This window comes from Canis lupus, chromosome 7 (genome assembly GCF_048164855.1).
Source record: "Canis lupus baileyi chromosome 7, mCanLup2.hap1, whole genome shotgun sequence".
Lineage (NCBI taxonomy): Eukaryota > Metazoa > Chordata > Mammalia > Carnivora > Canidae > Canis > Canis lupus.
Genome location: NC_132844.1, coordinates 69982564 through 69998497, shown reverse-complemented (window position 1 = coordinate 69998497; position 15934 = coordinate 69982564). Strand labels below are relative to the sequence as shown.

At 41.7% G+C, this 15934-nt stretch overlaps 1 long non-coding RNA gene, 1 other non-coding gene and 1 pseudogene across 6 annotated transcripts; 2 read left to right on the top strand and 1 right to left on the bottom strand.

Moving 5' to 3' along the window:
- Positions 1–1839: 1839 nt before the first annotated feature.
- LOC140637230 (uncharacterized) lies at positions 1840–15610 on the top strand. Of its 5 annotated transcripts, XR_012034467.1 has the most exons (5): positions 1848–2145; positions 2455–4522; positions 10650–10776; positions 12855–12975; positions 14589–15610. It is a non-coding gene; the product is annotated as an uncharacterized lncRNA (long non-coding RNA). The 5 variants fall into 5 exon arrangements; XR_012034469.1 differs by lacking the exon at positions 2455–4522 and having other exon boundaries at positions 1848–2134; XR_012034465.1 differs by lacking the exon at positions 2455–4522.
- On the top strand, positions 3806–3934 carry LOC140637449 (small Cajal body-specific RNA 20). Its single transcript, XR_012034563.1, has one exon.
- LOC140637229 (large ribosomal subunit protein uL5-like) lies at positions 6800–7391 on the bottom strand (annotated as a pseudogene).
- Positions 15611–15934: the final 324 nt, after the last annotated feature.

The following is a 15934-nucleotide window of genomic DNA, read 5'->3' as shown; positions in this document are numbered from 1 at the left end:
TTAAGATGTAATACTGGCAAGAAAAGAGAGAGAACCTAACTGTGGAAAAGAGAAAGAAATGAGGGAAGGTTTCCTGGAGGAGTGACATATGAGCCAAGACTGTCCAATAGCAGGAAAGGAGTCAGAACAGCACACTCTCCATTTCCCCAATGTTTTCTGTCTCCGCAATGCCTCCACCTGAGGCCTTCCCCACTAGTGAGTTTCTGCCCCTCCCTGGACCCCACAAGAAATATCGCCTCCACAGAAGCCTTCATGTTCCCCTCCTCCTCCAGCTGCCAGCAGAATTGATTGCTTTCTCCACCCTCTCTAGAGATCACTGAATTACCCCTTAGCATTGAGTCACGTTTTATATACTTATGTATATCTATGCGTGTTTACTTTTTTTCTTTTCCCTGTGAAGGGCCTATTGTTTAATGTTCAGAAATCATTTGGTTGAATCCTCTCCTCTCATAGGTGAGAACACAGAAAGGTTCTGTGCCTAACTCACTATTACAAAAGATAGTTTTTAAAAATCCAACCCTGAGGTGAACTGTTTTGAGGAGAATAGCTAGAACCATGCATATTAAATATATTGTCAAAGGTTCAAAATAAGGGCACCTGGATGACTCAACCGGTTGAGGTCCGCTTTTGGCTCAGATTAGGATCTAACCACCACCCCCTTCAAGAGCTCCCACCTCAGAGGGGTCTCTGCTTCTCCCTCTTCCTCTGGCCCTCTGCTCTGTTTTCTCTCTCTCTCAAATGAATAAACTCTTCTTTTTTTTAAAGTTCAAAATAGCCAAGTCAAAAGCAATGAATCACTATTTTGTAAAAACTTATTGTACACATACCAAAAATAGTTTGCAAACCGGGAGCTGTCAAACCAGAGCACAGAATGAGACTTAGGGGTATACTGTTATGAAATAGCTTATGCCGTGAGAAAGCAGTGACTGTTTTTCACAGATTGGCTACAATATAATTTTCAGTGGTTTCTTCATATCAACCATGGGAAACAGTCCAATGTTGCTTATTTCCAGAAGAGCAAGCAAGAAATGATCTTGGCCAAGACAGCCTTGCAAATGCAAAATAAGCTAAATTAAGCTTTGTTTGCATGATCAAACCGGCTAGTTTGCTTAGAATTTTCTTTTTTTTTTTTTCTATTTTTATTATTTATGATAGTCACACAAAGAGAGAGAGAAAGAGAGGCAGAGACATAGGCGGAGGGAGAAGCAGGCTCCATGCACCAGGAGCCCTGCGTGGGATTCGATCCCGGGTCTCCAGGATCGCGCCCTGGGCCAAAGGCAGGCGCCAAACCGCTGCGCCACCCAGGGATCCCTGCTTAGAATTTTCAAAGCTGGTCTCCTTCGGTGTTGATTGTAACAGACCCAATCTCTCAGTCAATGCAAGACACCCAGCAAAAGTTCCACGAATACAAAGCAGCGCTACCTGGGCGGCACTAGGACCCCAGGGGCACCCGCCGGCGGGTGGTGGCGCCCGTTAGACGTTCGGCGAGAGCGGGGAGCCAGGGGCGGGCGAGGCGGTAGGAGAGGCCGACGGAGGCGGCCGTCCCGATCCGCCCCCCGGGCCGCGAGGAGGTGCTCAGGAGTGCGGGGAATGGGGTCCGGCAATCCCGGCGCGGCCGCCGCCCCGCGGCGCACGTTCCGGTCGCGGCGACGCTGAGGGCCCCGGCCGTCTCCCGGGGCGCGGCGCGCGGTGGACAGGCCTGTCGTAACCGCGAGAGGAGAGCGCGCGCTTCCGCGGGGACAGCAGCCTGTCAGAGCCGGGGCGGCGGCGGGGCCTGGGACCCGGCGGAGCGAGTCCTCGCGCGGACGCGAACGGAGGGGCGGGGCTTGGGGGCGGGGCGAGCGAGGGCAAGACCGGAAGGGGCGGGACCGAGAGACCGCGCAGTCGGGGCTGGCCCCTGGAGGCTGGGAGGTGCTGACCGGCCCTTCGGGACGGCGTTGTGGGAAGAAACGCCGTGGGGAAGGCGGATCTGAGATATTCGAGGGACCCCAGGTTACTCTAAAGCATCTGGAGCCGACGAGAAGGCGCTGGTTTCCGGGGGGGAATCCGGGGAGACGAGAGCGAAGGAGGGAATCGCAGGAACCCGGACAGCTGTGCTGTTTGACCCAGAACAGCCTGCCAAGGAAACCAGAAGGTGAAGAGCAGGTACTAGGAGAAGCGCCCCGAGACGTGTTCCAGAGGCTGAGGTTGAGAGGGTGACCTAAGCCAGCGGTGGCAATGACTTAACAAGATGAAGGAAAGGCGGGTTGAACTGTGTGTTCGGAAATCGGGGAGGCTTGGGGAGGCTGGCTGGCTGCAGGATGGGGAGCAGGAGAGTACCAAGGGGGGCCGAGAAGTAAGGGCGGTGAGGAGGAGTGTGAAGCCTAAGCCCCTTGGGGGCTGGGATGGCATTTTACCTTGATTTCCCGTCGCTGGTACAGAGTAGTGTTTGAGCTAAATGGCATTTTCTTGAAGGTGATTAGCTTCCGGATAGCAGAGTGCTGGATGCCAGCCTGAGGAGTGTGGATTTATCTTCTAAGCCAATGAGTCCCAACTCCTGCTCACCGGAATCTCCTAGAAACCTTGCCTGAAGCACAGATTCCCCAAATCACTGCCCAGAGATTCAGATTCAGTGGGTGGCGAGGTCTGGAAATCTGTTTTCTTAATGAGTTCCCAACTGATTCCCATGTAGCCAGGTAACACCTGGCAGATCCTGAAGATTTCTTTTTTTCAGTTTTATTGAGGTGTAATTGACAAATAGGAATTATAAATATATTAATTATATATGTTTAAGGTGTTCAACTTGATGTTTTGATATATGTCTACATCGTGGAATGATTACACAATCGAGCTAATTAACATACCCATCATCTCAGACAGTAGCCAGTGTCTGTCTCTGTGTGTGTGTGTTGACAACACTCGAGGTCTACCCTGAACACATTTCAACTATGCAGTACAGTATTGTTAACCATATCACCACGCTCTACGGTAAGATCTCCAGAACTTAATCATCTTGGATAATTGAAAATTTCTACCTTTTGACCAGTTGCTCCCCATTTCCACCTCCCTCTAACCCCGAGTTACCACCATTCTGCTCTCTGCTTCTAGGAGTTTAACTATCTTAGATTCCACATGTGAGTAAGATCATGCAGTATTTGCCTTTCTGTGTCTGCCTTCTTTTACTTAGCATAATGTTAGCTATATAGCTCGTTAGCATATGTATTATGTATAATAACATAATATTTTAATATACAATATATATTCATAGGTATATACAATGGATATATACTTAGAAGTGGGATTGCTGGATCATATGGTAGTTCTATTTTTAATTTTTTGAGAACTCTCCACAGTGTTTTCCATAATGGTTGTACCAATTTACATTCCCTCTACCAGTGTACAAGGATTGCCTCTTCTCCACATCCTTAGCAACACTTACCTTTTGTATTTTGATAATAGCCATTCTAACACATGTGAGATGCTGTCTCGCTTTGTATGTCGAGCTTTTCCCATTTTTCTTCTAAATTTTATGGTTTCAAGTCTTACATTTAAGTCTTTAATCCATTTTGAGTTGATTTTTGTATATGTACGAGACAAGGGTCTAGTTTCATTCTTCTGCATACAGATATCCAATTTTCCGAACAATATTGAAGAGACTCTCCCTTCCCCATTGGGCATTTTTGAAACTCTTGTTGAAGACTAATTCACCATCGATGCACTGATTTATTTCTTTGCCCTCTATTCTGTTCCATTCACCTATATGTCTGTTTTTATACCAGTAGCATACTGTTTTGATAACTTTGTGGTGCATTTTGAAGTTAGGTGGGGCCTCTCTCCCATGGGGCTAAGAGGTCCCTTTTCTCCTTAGCCAGGGATGGAGGCCAAGATCAGCCTTTGAGGATCATTGTCAGGGCTGCCACAAGCTGGCAGCCTTGTTTTCCTGCCTCAGACATCTGTAGTTGCTGGGAGCCCCTGCTTGATCCATATCAAGCATGCTAGCCCCACAGCCAGACTAGGGTCTGAACTGGCAGCATGGAGCCTCTGGCTCTCCTTACATAGTGCCAGGCTCTCATGAGCTGATCCTGGCCTGTGTTGCCCCAAAAGTAACTTGGCCCCTGCCTACTCTATAGGCAACACCTAACACACCTAAACAGGTAGTCGTCTACCTCAAAGATGCCTTTGAAGGAGTGGGGCCTCTCACCTCCTGCTTTCCTACTAAACAACTTCTTTGGCCCCAGGGGATTCACTGGGAGAAGAGAGGGTTCCAAAAGTGGGGGACTTCTGTTGTAAAAGAGGCTTCTGAGGCCACCTCGCTCAGGGAGGGTCACCATTTTCCCCTGTGTGGATTAGCTTGGGTGTTACCAGACCACTCTATCCACCCACTCAGAGTTGTGTCTCCTGCAGAGAGTCCCATACAGCATTGTGAGGCATGGGATGGTGAGGAAGAGTCATGAGTGGGTGCTGGAGAAGGAGCACCACAGACATCAGGACAAAGAATCAGACCTGACACTCACTACATCAGCCGCAAGTGCAAGTCCCGTTTGTAAGCAGTTTATTGTATCCAATTGGACAGTTTGGGCTCCCCACACTTGCCATGTGAAGTTTTCTGTGTTGAAGTACTTTCATCAGCTGACAAAATAACGTTTTAGAAAAGTTTTAAAGTTCTAACAGTTTTTCTTCACTAATAAAAATTCTGAAAGCAGGATGCCTGGGTGGCTCAGTGGTTGAGCATCTGCCTTCGGCTGGGGTCGTGATCCCGGGGCCCTGGGATCGAGTCCCACATCAGGCTCCCCGCCTGGAGCCTGTTTATTCCTCTGCCTGTGTCTCTGCCTCTCTCTCTGTGTCTCTCATGAATAAATAAAAATTTTTTTTTTTAATTCTGAAAGCATCAAAAAAAAAAAAAATTCTGAAAGCATCTTTTTTTTTTTTTTGTCCTAAAAGCAATAATCCACTTTCTGTGGGAAAAAAAAAAAAAATAGGAAGATTGTTTTGGCTATTTGGGATGTTCTGTGCCTCATGTAATTAAGATTATTTTTTTTATTATCTGTAAAGAATACCATTGGGATTTTGATATGAATTGCACTGAATCTGTAAATCACCTTGGGTGGTCTGGACATTTTAACAGTATTCTCCCAATCCATGAACATTGAAGTCTTTTCATTTATCTGTATCTGCTTTGGTTTCCTTCATCAATGTTTTACAATTTTCAGTGGCCAAGTTTTTCATTTCTTTGATTAAGTTTATTACTAAGTATTTTAGTCTTTTTGTTGCTATGTGATTAAGATTGTTTCCTTAATTTTCTTTTCAGATAATTCATTGTTAGTATACAGAAACATCACTGGTTTTCATATGTTGATTTTGTTTCCTACAACTTTACTGGATTCATTTATTAGTTCTAATAGTTTTGTTGCTGTTGAGTCTTTGGAATTTTCTAAATATATGATCATGTCATCTGAAAACAGAGATAAATTTATATCTTCCTTTCTGTTTTGAATGCCTTTCATTTCTTTTTAATTGCCCTGGCTAGGATTTCCAGTACTATGTTGAGTAGAAGTGGAGAGAGTGGGTATCCTTGCCTTATATCAGATCTTAGAAGAAAAGCTTTCAAGTTTTCGTCATTGATTATGATGTTAGCTGTGGGGGCTTTTAATATATGGTCTTTATTGTGTTGAGGTAAGTTCCTCTACATCTATTTTGCTTATAGTGTTTATCCCAAATGGATGTTGTCAAATGCTTTTTCTGTGTCTGTTCATCTGTCATGAGATGATGATGTTTATCTTTCATTCTGTTAATATGGTGTGTCACATTGATTTGCCATTATTGAACCATCTTTAATCCCACAGATAAATCCCACTTGGTCATGGTGTATAATCCTTTTAATGTGCTGTTGAATTGGTTTGCTAATATTCTATTGAGTATTTTAACATCTGTGTTCATCAGGGATATTGGTCTGTGGTTTTCTTTTCTTCGTGTTGTCTTTGTCTAGCTTTGGTATTAGGGTGGTGGTGGGCTCATAAATGGTTTGGAAGTGTTCCTTCCTTTTTTTGGAAGAGTTTTAGGATGATTGATACTAATTTTCTTTGAATGTTTGATAGAATTCACCCATGAAGCCATCTGGTCCTGGGCTTTTCCTTTTTGGGAGGTTTTTAATTACTCCTTCAATTTTCTTATTTGTTATTGGTCTGTTCAGGCTTTCCATTTCTTCTCAATTCCTCTTGTTATATGTTTCTTTTTTTTTTCCAATTTTTATATGTTTCTAAGAGCTTCTCCATTTCTTCCAGGTTATCCAATTTGTTAGTATATCATTGTTCATAAAGTTCCCTATGGTTGGGACACCTGGGTGGCTCAGCAGTTGAGCATCTATGCCTTTGGCTCAGGTCGTGAACCCATGGTTGTGGGATCAAGTCCCACATCGGGCTCCCCACATGGAGCCTGCTTCTCCCTCTGCCTCTGTCTCTGCCTCTCTCTCTCTGTGTCTCTCATAATTAATTAATTAATTAATTGGTTAATAAAATTCCCTATGGTCTTGTTTATTTCCGTGGCATCCATTTAATGTCTGCTCTTTTGTTTCTGATTTATTTCAGTCTTCTCTCTTTTCTGTCTTGTTAAGGGTTTATCAATTTTTTTATTCTATCCTCTATTTTATTTATTTTTGCTGTATTATTTCTTTCTATCTTCTAACTTGCAGTTTGGTTCGTTCTTTTTCTAGTTCCTTAAGGTGTAAAGTTTGATTGTTTATTTGAGACCTTTTTTTTTTGCTAAAAACTTCCCTCTTAGTATTACTTTTGCTGCATCCCATAAGTTTTAGTGTGTTGTGTTCTCTTTTTTCTTTTTCTTTTTTTTTTTTTCCACTGAAAAGTTTTATGCCTTTTGGATAGAAATGGGAATTTATTTGCCAGGAAGGATGATCCCATCACACTTCTACTGCAACCAGCACATGGCATCTCTTTGCTGATTCTGTGTTTGGCCCCAATGCAGCCTGTCCTGCGCTTCTTGTCTGCAGTGCTGAAACCTGGCCTACACAGAAGTCCAGGCCATAGATACCAATGCTTGGGTCATATTTAATCCCCAGATCAGTGTGCTCCTGGATCCCCAAACCAAAGTTTCCAGTATCAGAGAGGTTATTTTTTCTTAACTCATACTCTCGCACCTTTAGACCTTTCTCCAAGATTTCTTCTGCCTTGGACCTAAGGACTGTGCAGTGGACAGCAATCTTTTCATTTCTCCCAATACCAGGGAATCGCACTATGTATCTAGCTTTGGAGAACACAGAGTTGACCTGTGAGCTACTCCAGCACCTTGGCTGCCTGGGTCAGTCTCTCTCCACTCTCCCCCACACAGATGTTGAGTCAGAACTTGCAGATGTGAAGTTCCCACATGGGGTTCTCCTTTCTACCTTAATCCTGTGCCATGGTGGAGAACAGCATATATTGTGTTTTCATTTTCCTTTTCTGAAGATATTTTTAAAAATCCCTTTTGACCAATGGTTGTTGAAGAGTGTGGTCTTTAGTTTCCACGTATTTGCGAAATTTCCCATTTTCTCATTGCTTTTGGGTTTGTTTCATTCCATCATGATTGCAAAAGATACTTGGTATGATTTTGATCTTCTTAACTTTGTTAAAACGTGTTTTTTGACCCAACATGTGTTTGATCCTGGAGAATGTTCTATGTATGCTTGAGAAAAATATGTATTCTTATGCTGTTGGATAGAAAGTACTATGTGTGTCTTTTAAGTCCATTTATTCTATAGTGTTGTTTAACTCCACTGTTTATTGATTTTCTGTCTGGAAATTCCACTCAGTATTGAAAGTGTGTTGAAGTCTCCTACTATTATTGTATTGCCATCAAGTTCTCCTTTCAGACCTGTCAATATTTGTTCTTTATACTTAGGTGCTCTGATGTTGGGTGCATTTATATTCACAATTGTTATATCTTCCTATTGAATTGACCCTTTTATCTTAATGTAATGACCTTCTTTGTCTCTAAAGACAGGCTTTAATTAAGGTCTATTTTGTGTGATATAATTATAGCTACCCTTACTTTCTTTTGGTTACATTTAGCTTGGAGTATCTTTTTTTTTTTTTTTTTTTCATTCCTTCATTTCAGCTTCTATGTATCTTTAAACCTAAAGGAAGTTTCTTATAAACTGCATGTAGTCGGATCTTGGGTTTTTTTAATCCACTTAGTCACTCTTTGTCTTTTGATTGGGGGGTTAAACCATTTACTTTTACAGTAATTATTGATTGAGAAGGATTGTTACCATTTTGTTCATTGCTTTCTGTTTGTCCCAATTTTAGTATATGTGCTGCTGCAGCAAGCACACTTTCTGTTTGTCTTATAGTTCTTTGTCCCTCTTTTTCTCTACCTTCCTTTGCGTTTATCTTTTTTTTGTATTGATAGGCTTTAGTTATTTCCTTTTTCTTTTGTGTAGCTTCTATACGTATTTTCTTTGTAGTTATCATGGGGCTTATTCTAGTTATAACACTCTGTTTTAAGCTGATAACAACTTAATATCACTTGCATACAAGAACTCTACACTTTTACCTCTCCCGCCCCCACATTATATGTTATTGATATCACAGTTTATATGTATTTATACTGTGTATCCATTAATATGATTTTGGTTATAGTTATTTTAATGCTTTTGTGTTTTAACTTTTACACCAGAATTAAAAATGATTTTCTCGGGCAGCCCTGGTGGCGCAGCAGTTTAGCACCGCCTGCAACCCAGGATGTGATCCTGGAGACCCGGGATCAAGTCCCACGTCAGACTCCCTGCATGGAGCCTGCTTCTCTCTCTGCCTGTGTCTCTGCCTCTCTCTCTGTCTCTCTCTCTCTCTCTGTGTCTCTCATGAATAAATAAATAAATAAATAAATAAATAAATAAATAAATAAAATCTTAAAAAATATATTTTCCCATCACTGTTACAGTGATATAGCATTCCATATTTGTCTATATTTTCACCTTTACCAATATGTTTCATACTTTCTTAAATTATCATTTTTCTATAGCATTCTTTCATTTCACTTCCCTCTAACATTTTTTATAAGGCAGGTCTTAGTGGTGATGAACTTCCTCAGCATTTGTTTGTCTGAAAAAGTCTTTATCTTCCCTTCTTTTTCGAAGGACAGTTTTGCTGGATAAAGCATTCTTAGTTGGCAGGGTTTTTTTCTTTCAGCACTTTAAATATATCATCATCCCACTCTTTTTGGCCTGCCATGTTTCTGCTGAAAAATCTAATGGTAGTTTTATTGGTGTTTCTCAGTATGTGACAAGTTGTCCTTTTCCTGCTGCTTTCAAAATTCTCTTTGTCTTTGACTTTGATAATTTAATGTGCCTCAGTGTGGGTTTCTTTGGGTTCATCTTCTTTAATATTCTTTAGGCATCTTGGATCTGGATGCCTGTTTCCTCAGTTTTGGGAAGTTTCCAATATTATTTCTTTGAATAAGCATTCTGCCCCTTTGTCTATCTTCCTCCTCTAAGACTCCCATAATGTGTATATTGGGCCATTTGATGATGTCTCGAATCCCTTAAGCTATCTTTATTCATTCTTTTTTCTTTTGGCTTCTCTGGATGATTTCCAGTAACTTGTTTTCTTTTTTCTTTCTTTTTTTTTTTCTGTGACTTGTTTTCAGTTTCACTGATCCTTTCTTCTACTTGCTCTAGTCTGCTGTTGAACACCTCTGTTGAATTTTTCAGTTCAGTTATTGGGTTTTCAACTCTATGATTTCTGTTTGATACTTTAAAATTTTTCTCTTTGTTGAAATTTTCACTTTCTTCATGCTTTGCTCTCCTAACCTCAGTGAGCATCTTAATGACTATTATTCTGAATTCTCTGTGGAGTGAATCACATATCTCCATTTCATTAGGATTGATTTCAAGATATTTATATTGTTCATTTGTTTGGAATATATTTCCTTGTTTCTTCATTTTCTTTGACTCTGTTGATGCCTGTGCTTTAGAAAAAATAGCCACCTCTCCTAGTCTTCATAGACTGGCTTCATACAAGAGATGACCCTTGCCAGTCATCCCAACCAAAGATTAGGAGGGTCTTTCAAATATTTTTTTAAAAGATTTTATTTATTTATTCATGAGAGACACAGAGAGAGAGAGGCAGGACACAGGCAGAGGGAGAAACAGGCTCCACACAGGGAGCCCGACATAGGACTTGATCCTGGGTCTCCAGGATCATGCCCTAGGCTGAAGGTGGCACTAAACCGCTGAGCCACCGGGGCTGCCTGGGTCTTTCAAATCTTAATGTGTGTTTCCAAACCACTGTCTGTGTTCTTAGCAGCCACCAGGAATCTAGAGTGTGACAAGTCCTATTAGTGCTCCAAGACAGGTGAGGTAGAAGCCAATTCCCTGAGTAGTAGCTGGAAAAGTTGGGTGCTTCATGAGTGATCCAAGGAACATTCTTTCCTCAGGGATATTCTGGGAGTTAGAATTTATCACTCATTCTGCACTAGGCCAAGAAGAAGAGCTGTGACAAATGTCTGTATTCTTGTTCAGACCACATACTTTTAAACCATTGCTTTGCTCTCTGTAGCCCCCAGTGGCCTAATGAATGTTAAGCCCTGTCAGCTCTCAGAGACTGGTGAGTTGGAAGCGAGTCTTTCCAGTAGCATCTGGAAAAGTTGCAAGGCTAGATATATATTCCAACTCCTTCCAGGAAGAAGCTGGAGGCTTGATTTTACTTCTGGAACAAGCCAGGGGGAAGAGCTGCAGAAAGAGCCCACATCCTCATTCAAGCTTTCGGGAGACTAGTGATTACCTGCCTTATCAGCTCCCAGAAACAAGTAAGTTAGAGGCTAGACCTTTGGGCATTAGTAAGAAAAGTCAGGATGCTAGATGTGCAGTCTAATTCCTTCCAGGGAGATGTTGGACGCTGCGCTTTATCACTCAAGTGAACCAGGGAAGAAGGAGCCATAGGAGGAGCCCATAGACCTATTCAAAACCACCACTTGTTCTCTGTAGTCCCGAGGAGACTAGACCATCTGTATCTACTAGCCTAATTACATCATTTATATTTTAAACAGCTAGAAATCAACTCTATAATGAAAATGTCTAAGAAACAATAATCTCATGTGCCATTAGCTTTTCTCTTTACAATTTTTTTTAAAGATTTTATTTATTGATTTCATGAGAGACACAGAGAAAGGCAGAGACATAGGCAGAGGGAGAAACAGGCTCCCTGCAGGGAACCTAATGCGGGACTCTATCCTAGAACCCCAGGATTATAACCTGAGCCAAAGGCAGATGCTCAACCACTGAGCCACCCAGGTGCCCTCTCTTTACAATTCTTAGTCAAGCCTAAAGTGAACATCTCCCCTTTGAAGAATGGACCTCTATAGCACCTGAGCCTTCTTGTCTACCATGTGACAGATTTCTATCCAGGCTACATTCAACCCCACTGGTTCCTGAATGGACAGCAGGAAAACAGCTAGAGTTATGTCCACCAACCTGATCCTAATAAAGACTGGATCTTCCAGATCCTGGTGATACTGGCAATGACCCTTCACCAGAGAGATGGCTACACTTGCCAAGTAGAGCACCCCAGCCTGGATGGTCCTGTCACTGTGGAGTGGAGTGAGTTACTCTCTGAGTTAGGCCCTAAATTCTGAAAAACAGGGAATATTCTAGTTCTGGGATCTACTCATTTTGTCACAGGTCTATACGTGGGGGCCATACCTATCTCCATCTTTTTCCTAGAGAAGTCCCTGAGAATAGTTTAGAGCTGGGGCAGCAGAGACTTGCCCACCCTGTCCTAGGAAATACTAATGATTCATAGATCTCTGCCCATGTCAGAAAACCTAGGAAACTCAAACACCTTCCTGAATTATCCTCACATGTGAGAACTGTTAAATGCCTTCAGCCTTTTAGCTTATGTGAGTTATTTTGAGAGGCAGCTACCAGAATCGGCATGTGTGTGTCCTTTTGGAAGTCACAGCCTAATTTTCAGAACTTGGGGGTTCTTTCTAAATTTCCTCCTCCTTCAAGTTTTATATCTCTCACAGACCTCATATTGGTATTCTATATTAAGCCCCAGAATCTCAGACAGTACGTGAGGGGTGGTGCAGCAGGTAGAGGTGAAAATGACCCCTGGTCTGTGTTTCCCTGAGATACACAGATTCTGCTCAGAGAAATACTGGCTAGACTCTCAGGCTTTGTGCTGGGGCTCATCTTCCTTGTAGTGAGCATCTGAGTGCATACTAGGAGCAAGAGAGGTAAGAAAACCTGAGAGATGGCTGAGGTTTGCTTTCCCCTGACTTACTCAACCATCTTCAATTAAAAAACTGATACAGAAAAACAATACCAGAGAATCCTGGAGTTCACTGAAATCAGATTGTTGGGAAGCAAAAATGGCTTGTAGGAAGAGAGAAATCCCAGGCCAGAATTTTATCCCAACCAGATGTATGGAGTCTCCAAATACTCTGGTCATGTCTGAGTTCATTTAGTAATGAATTAGTCTTCAGCCAGCCCCTGCCTTACTTCCCAGTGATTGGACCATGGCAATGGAGATGAGATGGGAAAGTTTATCTAATTGTCTAAGATTCTGTTATTAGGTGAATACATTCCCTTTTCTCCTTTCATTATTCTGTGATGAGGATCTTGAAAACCAGGTAATACTCCTTCTTTTTCTTGGGAGTGGGTTGCAGAAAGTCCTTTCATTGCATCCTGACTCTGAGACGCCTACTGGGAAGAAGCATACAAGTGTGGAAATGAGCATTACTTTGCTCCATTGATGAAGGAAGCCCAGAGAAACTCTTATTTTTCATCAGGCTAAGACTCAATCTCTCACGAAATTTCTCTTTCCTGAGATTTAGAGTAAGAAATGTCAACAACCTGAGACAACTTTTCCTTTTACCTCCGCTAGGGTTCCTGATCTGACCCAAAGACCTGCATGTGACCTGGAACAAGCATTTTTCTATCTTTCCTCAGTCCCAGAGGCTGGTTCCGGAAAAGACTTCAGCCTCCCAAGAACATGTTACTGCCAAGTAATTGCTCTGAAACTAGTTTCTATAGTTGTTCTCTTTGATTCCATGCACACTTTCTCTCGGGGCTTCTATCCAAGTTCCTTTAGGGTAGTTCCATGAGTAATAAAAAGCCAATGTTAAAGCATATTCTCTTAAGAATATGCAGCAAGTCATCTCTGCCACTGCCTTTGTGTGAGGATTTTGGCAAACAGTAGGAGTTCATGAAGAAGTTCATTGTTGTGTATACACAGGCAAGAAGGAAAATGTGAAAAGGGGATATTCTAACTATTGGGAAGGGTGACAAATTGGACATGGACCTCCTCTGAATTCATACTCTATCTTTGGGCTGCCCCATATTTGTATTTGATACTTTCATTCCTGGAGGCCTGGGACCATTCTTAGTTATTCAAGGATGAGCAGATGGTGAATACAGCACTGACTCAACATACATGAAGACTGTTTTACCATTACCATTAAGAAATCAAATTAAGGGGTGCCTGGGTGGCTGAGTTGGTTGAGCATCTGACTCTTGATTTCCTCTCAGGTCATGCTCTGAGGGTCCCAGAATGAAGCCCCGTATCAGGTTCTACACTCAGCAGGGGGCAGGGAGGTTTGGCTTCTCTGCGTCTATCTCTCTCTCCTGCCCCTCCCCCCTCTAAAATAAATAAATAAATCTTTTTAAAAAATCAAATTAAGATCAGAATTTAAAATTGGAAATATAATGTAATAAACCTAAACCCTTTTCTTTGATACCATGATAGTCTTTGACCAAACAAGGCTTAGCCTTTTTTTTTTTTAATATTTTATTTATTTATTCATGAAAGACAGGCAGAGACATAGGCAGAGGGAGAAGCAGTCTCCCTGCAGGAAGCCTGATGTGGGACTCGATTCCAGGATCCCAGGAATGGCTCACAACCTGAGCCACCCAGGCAGATGCTCAACCACTGAGCCACCCAGGCGCTCACAGGCTTAGCCTTTTTAATGCAACAATTTATAGAAGATGCGTCATCAGACCACCAGGCTTCCTGTCGTAGTAATTCACATAGTGTTAAAATGCTCAAAGAAATAGATGCAGTTCTCTTTTTTAAACATACGTCTGCTTTTACAATCCAAAATGATTACAGGTTTTCTGTTTTACGTGAAATTATCCTGAAAGCCGAGCTAGATTCTAAGTAGTTCTTTTTGCATAAAGCATGGAGTATGACCTCCTGAGGCACATACTGGGGACTCAGAAGATCTCTGACATACCCAGGTGATGCCTCCTCTCTCCCTGCCTCCTCACAAGCAGCTCTTGCCTCTTGTTTGCCCCTGGGCCCCCCTGCTCCATCAGTTCCCACTGCTTGCTCCTCTCACACTGCTCCCCTCCCATCATGCCCTGCATGGGACCAGCTTCCCCCATTTCCAAGAGAGGTTGAGGCTGAAGATGCAGAAGTGGGTGTTACTGACACAGGAGTTAGCATAGTTGGGGTCTGTAGAAAGGTTGGGGTGATTAAGTGTGGGAGCCCAGGAAGAAAGGCCCTGAGCATGGCAAACCAACCATAACTCCCATAACTCATTATGTATGTGCATTGCTTTGTTTAATTCTAATTACTCAGGGATAAGGACATGGTTTTTTCTTTACTTATCTGTTCCAGGTGCATCTGCAGTGGCCACTGTGAGCCAGACAGTGAGGAGAAAATGAGGCAGAGCAGGGCAGGGAGGAGCTCTGAATCCAGGATTCATTTCCCTATCTGGTGAAGGGAGAAGAGGTGGAAGTGAAACCGCTCAACAGGGCTCACCCAACCAGAAAACATCAGAAGGGGCATCTCAGTGTCTGGGAAACAAGCTAGAACCAACATAGCTGAGAAAGCCCCAACCTATATGGGGTTCAGGGGTAAGAGGAAGAAAATAAAAATGGAGACATGATAATCACCTTCCTTTCAATGGAGTTGATAGGAAATACATCTTTGAAATTGATCAAATTAAAAAGATTTTTAATTTGTAAGTAACTTGTGAATGGATAATTTTCTTCATGATTTCATGTTGATTTTTTGTATCAATATAATAATCCACTTGATTGTTATTAAATAATGTTATATTTTACCCTTTTGTTCTTTTGATAATTTTGGAGGAATCTGATGTTTCCAGACATATAATCAGAATGCAAAAAATATTATTTCACTTCTAAATATTATTCCTTTTTATTTCTTTTTTTCTGCTTTAATCTTTTTTTAAAGATTTTATTTATTTATTTCTGAGAATACACAGAGAGGAGAGAGAGAAGCAGAGACACAGGCAGAGGGAGAAGCAGGCGCCATGCAAGGAGCCTGACATGAGACTCAATCCCGGGTGTCCAGAATCAGGCCCTGGGCCGAAGGCGGCGCTAAACCACTTGAGTCACCCGGGCTGCCCTTTTTTTCTGTTTTATTTCTTCTTGAAATTTTTATCTTCTTTATACGAGATGTCTCTAATATTTTACTACTTAGTATAAAATTAATTCTTTGCTTTATAAATTTTTAAAAAATAAATATGTCTTTTTTATAAATTTGTGTAGAACTGTAGTAAAAGCCCCTGATACTTCTTAACAAAATGATAGAACTTAATTGTTAAAATTAATTGTATGTTGTATTTATTCAACTGTTTTTGTTTTGAATTAAACTTGCAATATAATAATGAACATTTCTTGATTCCTTACTATGTGCAAGACTCTGTTTTAAGAGCTATACAAATACTGAGTATTATCCCAATTAGATTTCCCAATAAACCAATGACATTCACTCCATAGTAATCTCCATTCTACATGAGAGGAAACTAGTCACAGTGGGTTAAAAAAAAAAATCAGGAACACATATCAGGAATCACCTGTAAATTAGTTCTCACAATATATTGTGAGAACTATATTTGATGTTTAAAAATTCCACCCCCTCCAAAAAAATATTAAAATGCAAAGAAAGTATGGACCCCAAAGGTTAAAGGTAGGGAGTCTGATCCCCCTAGATTT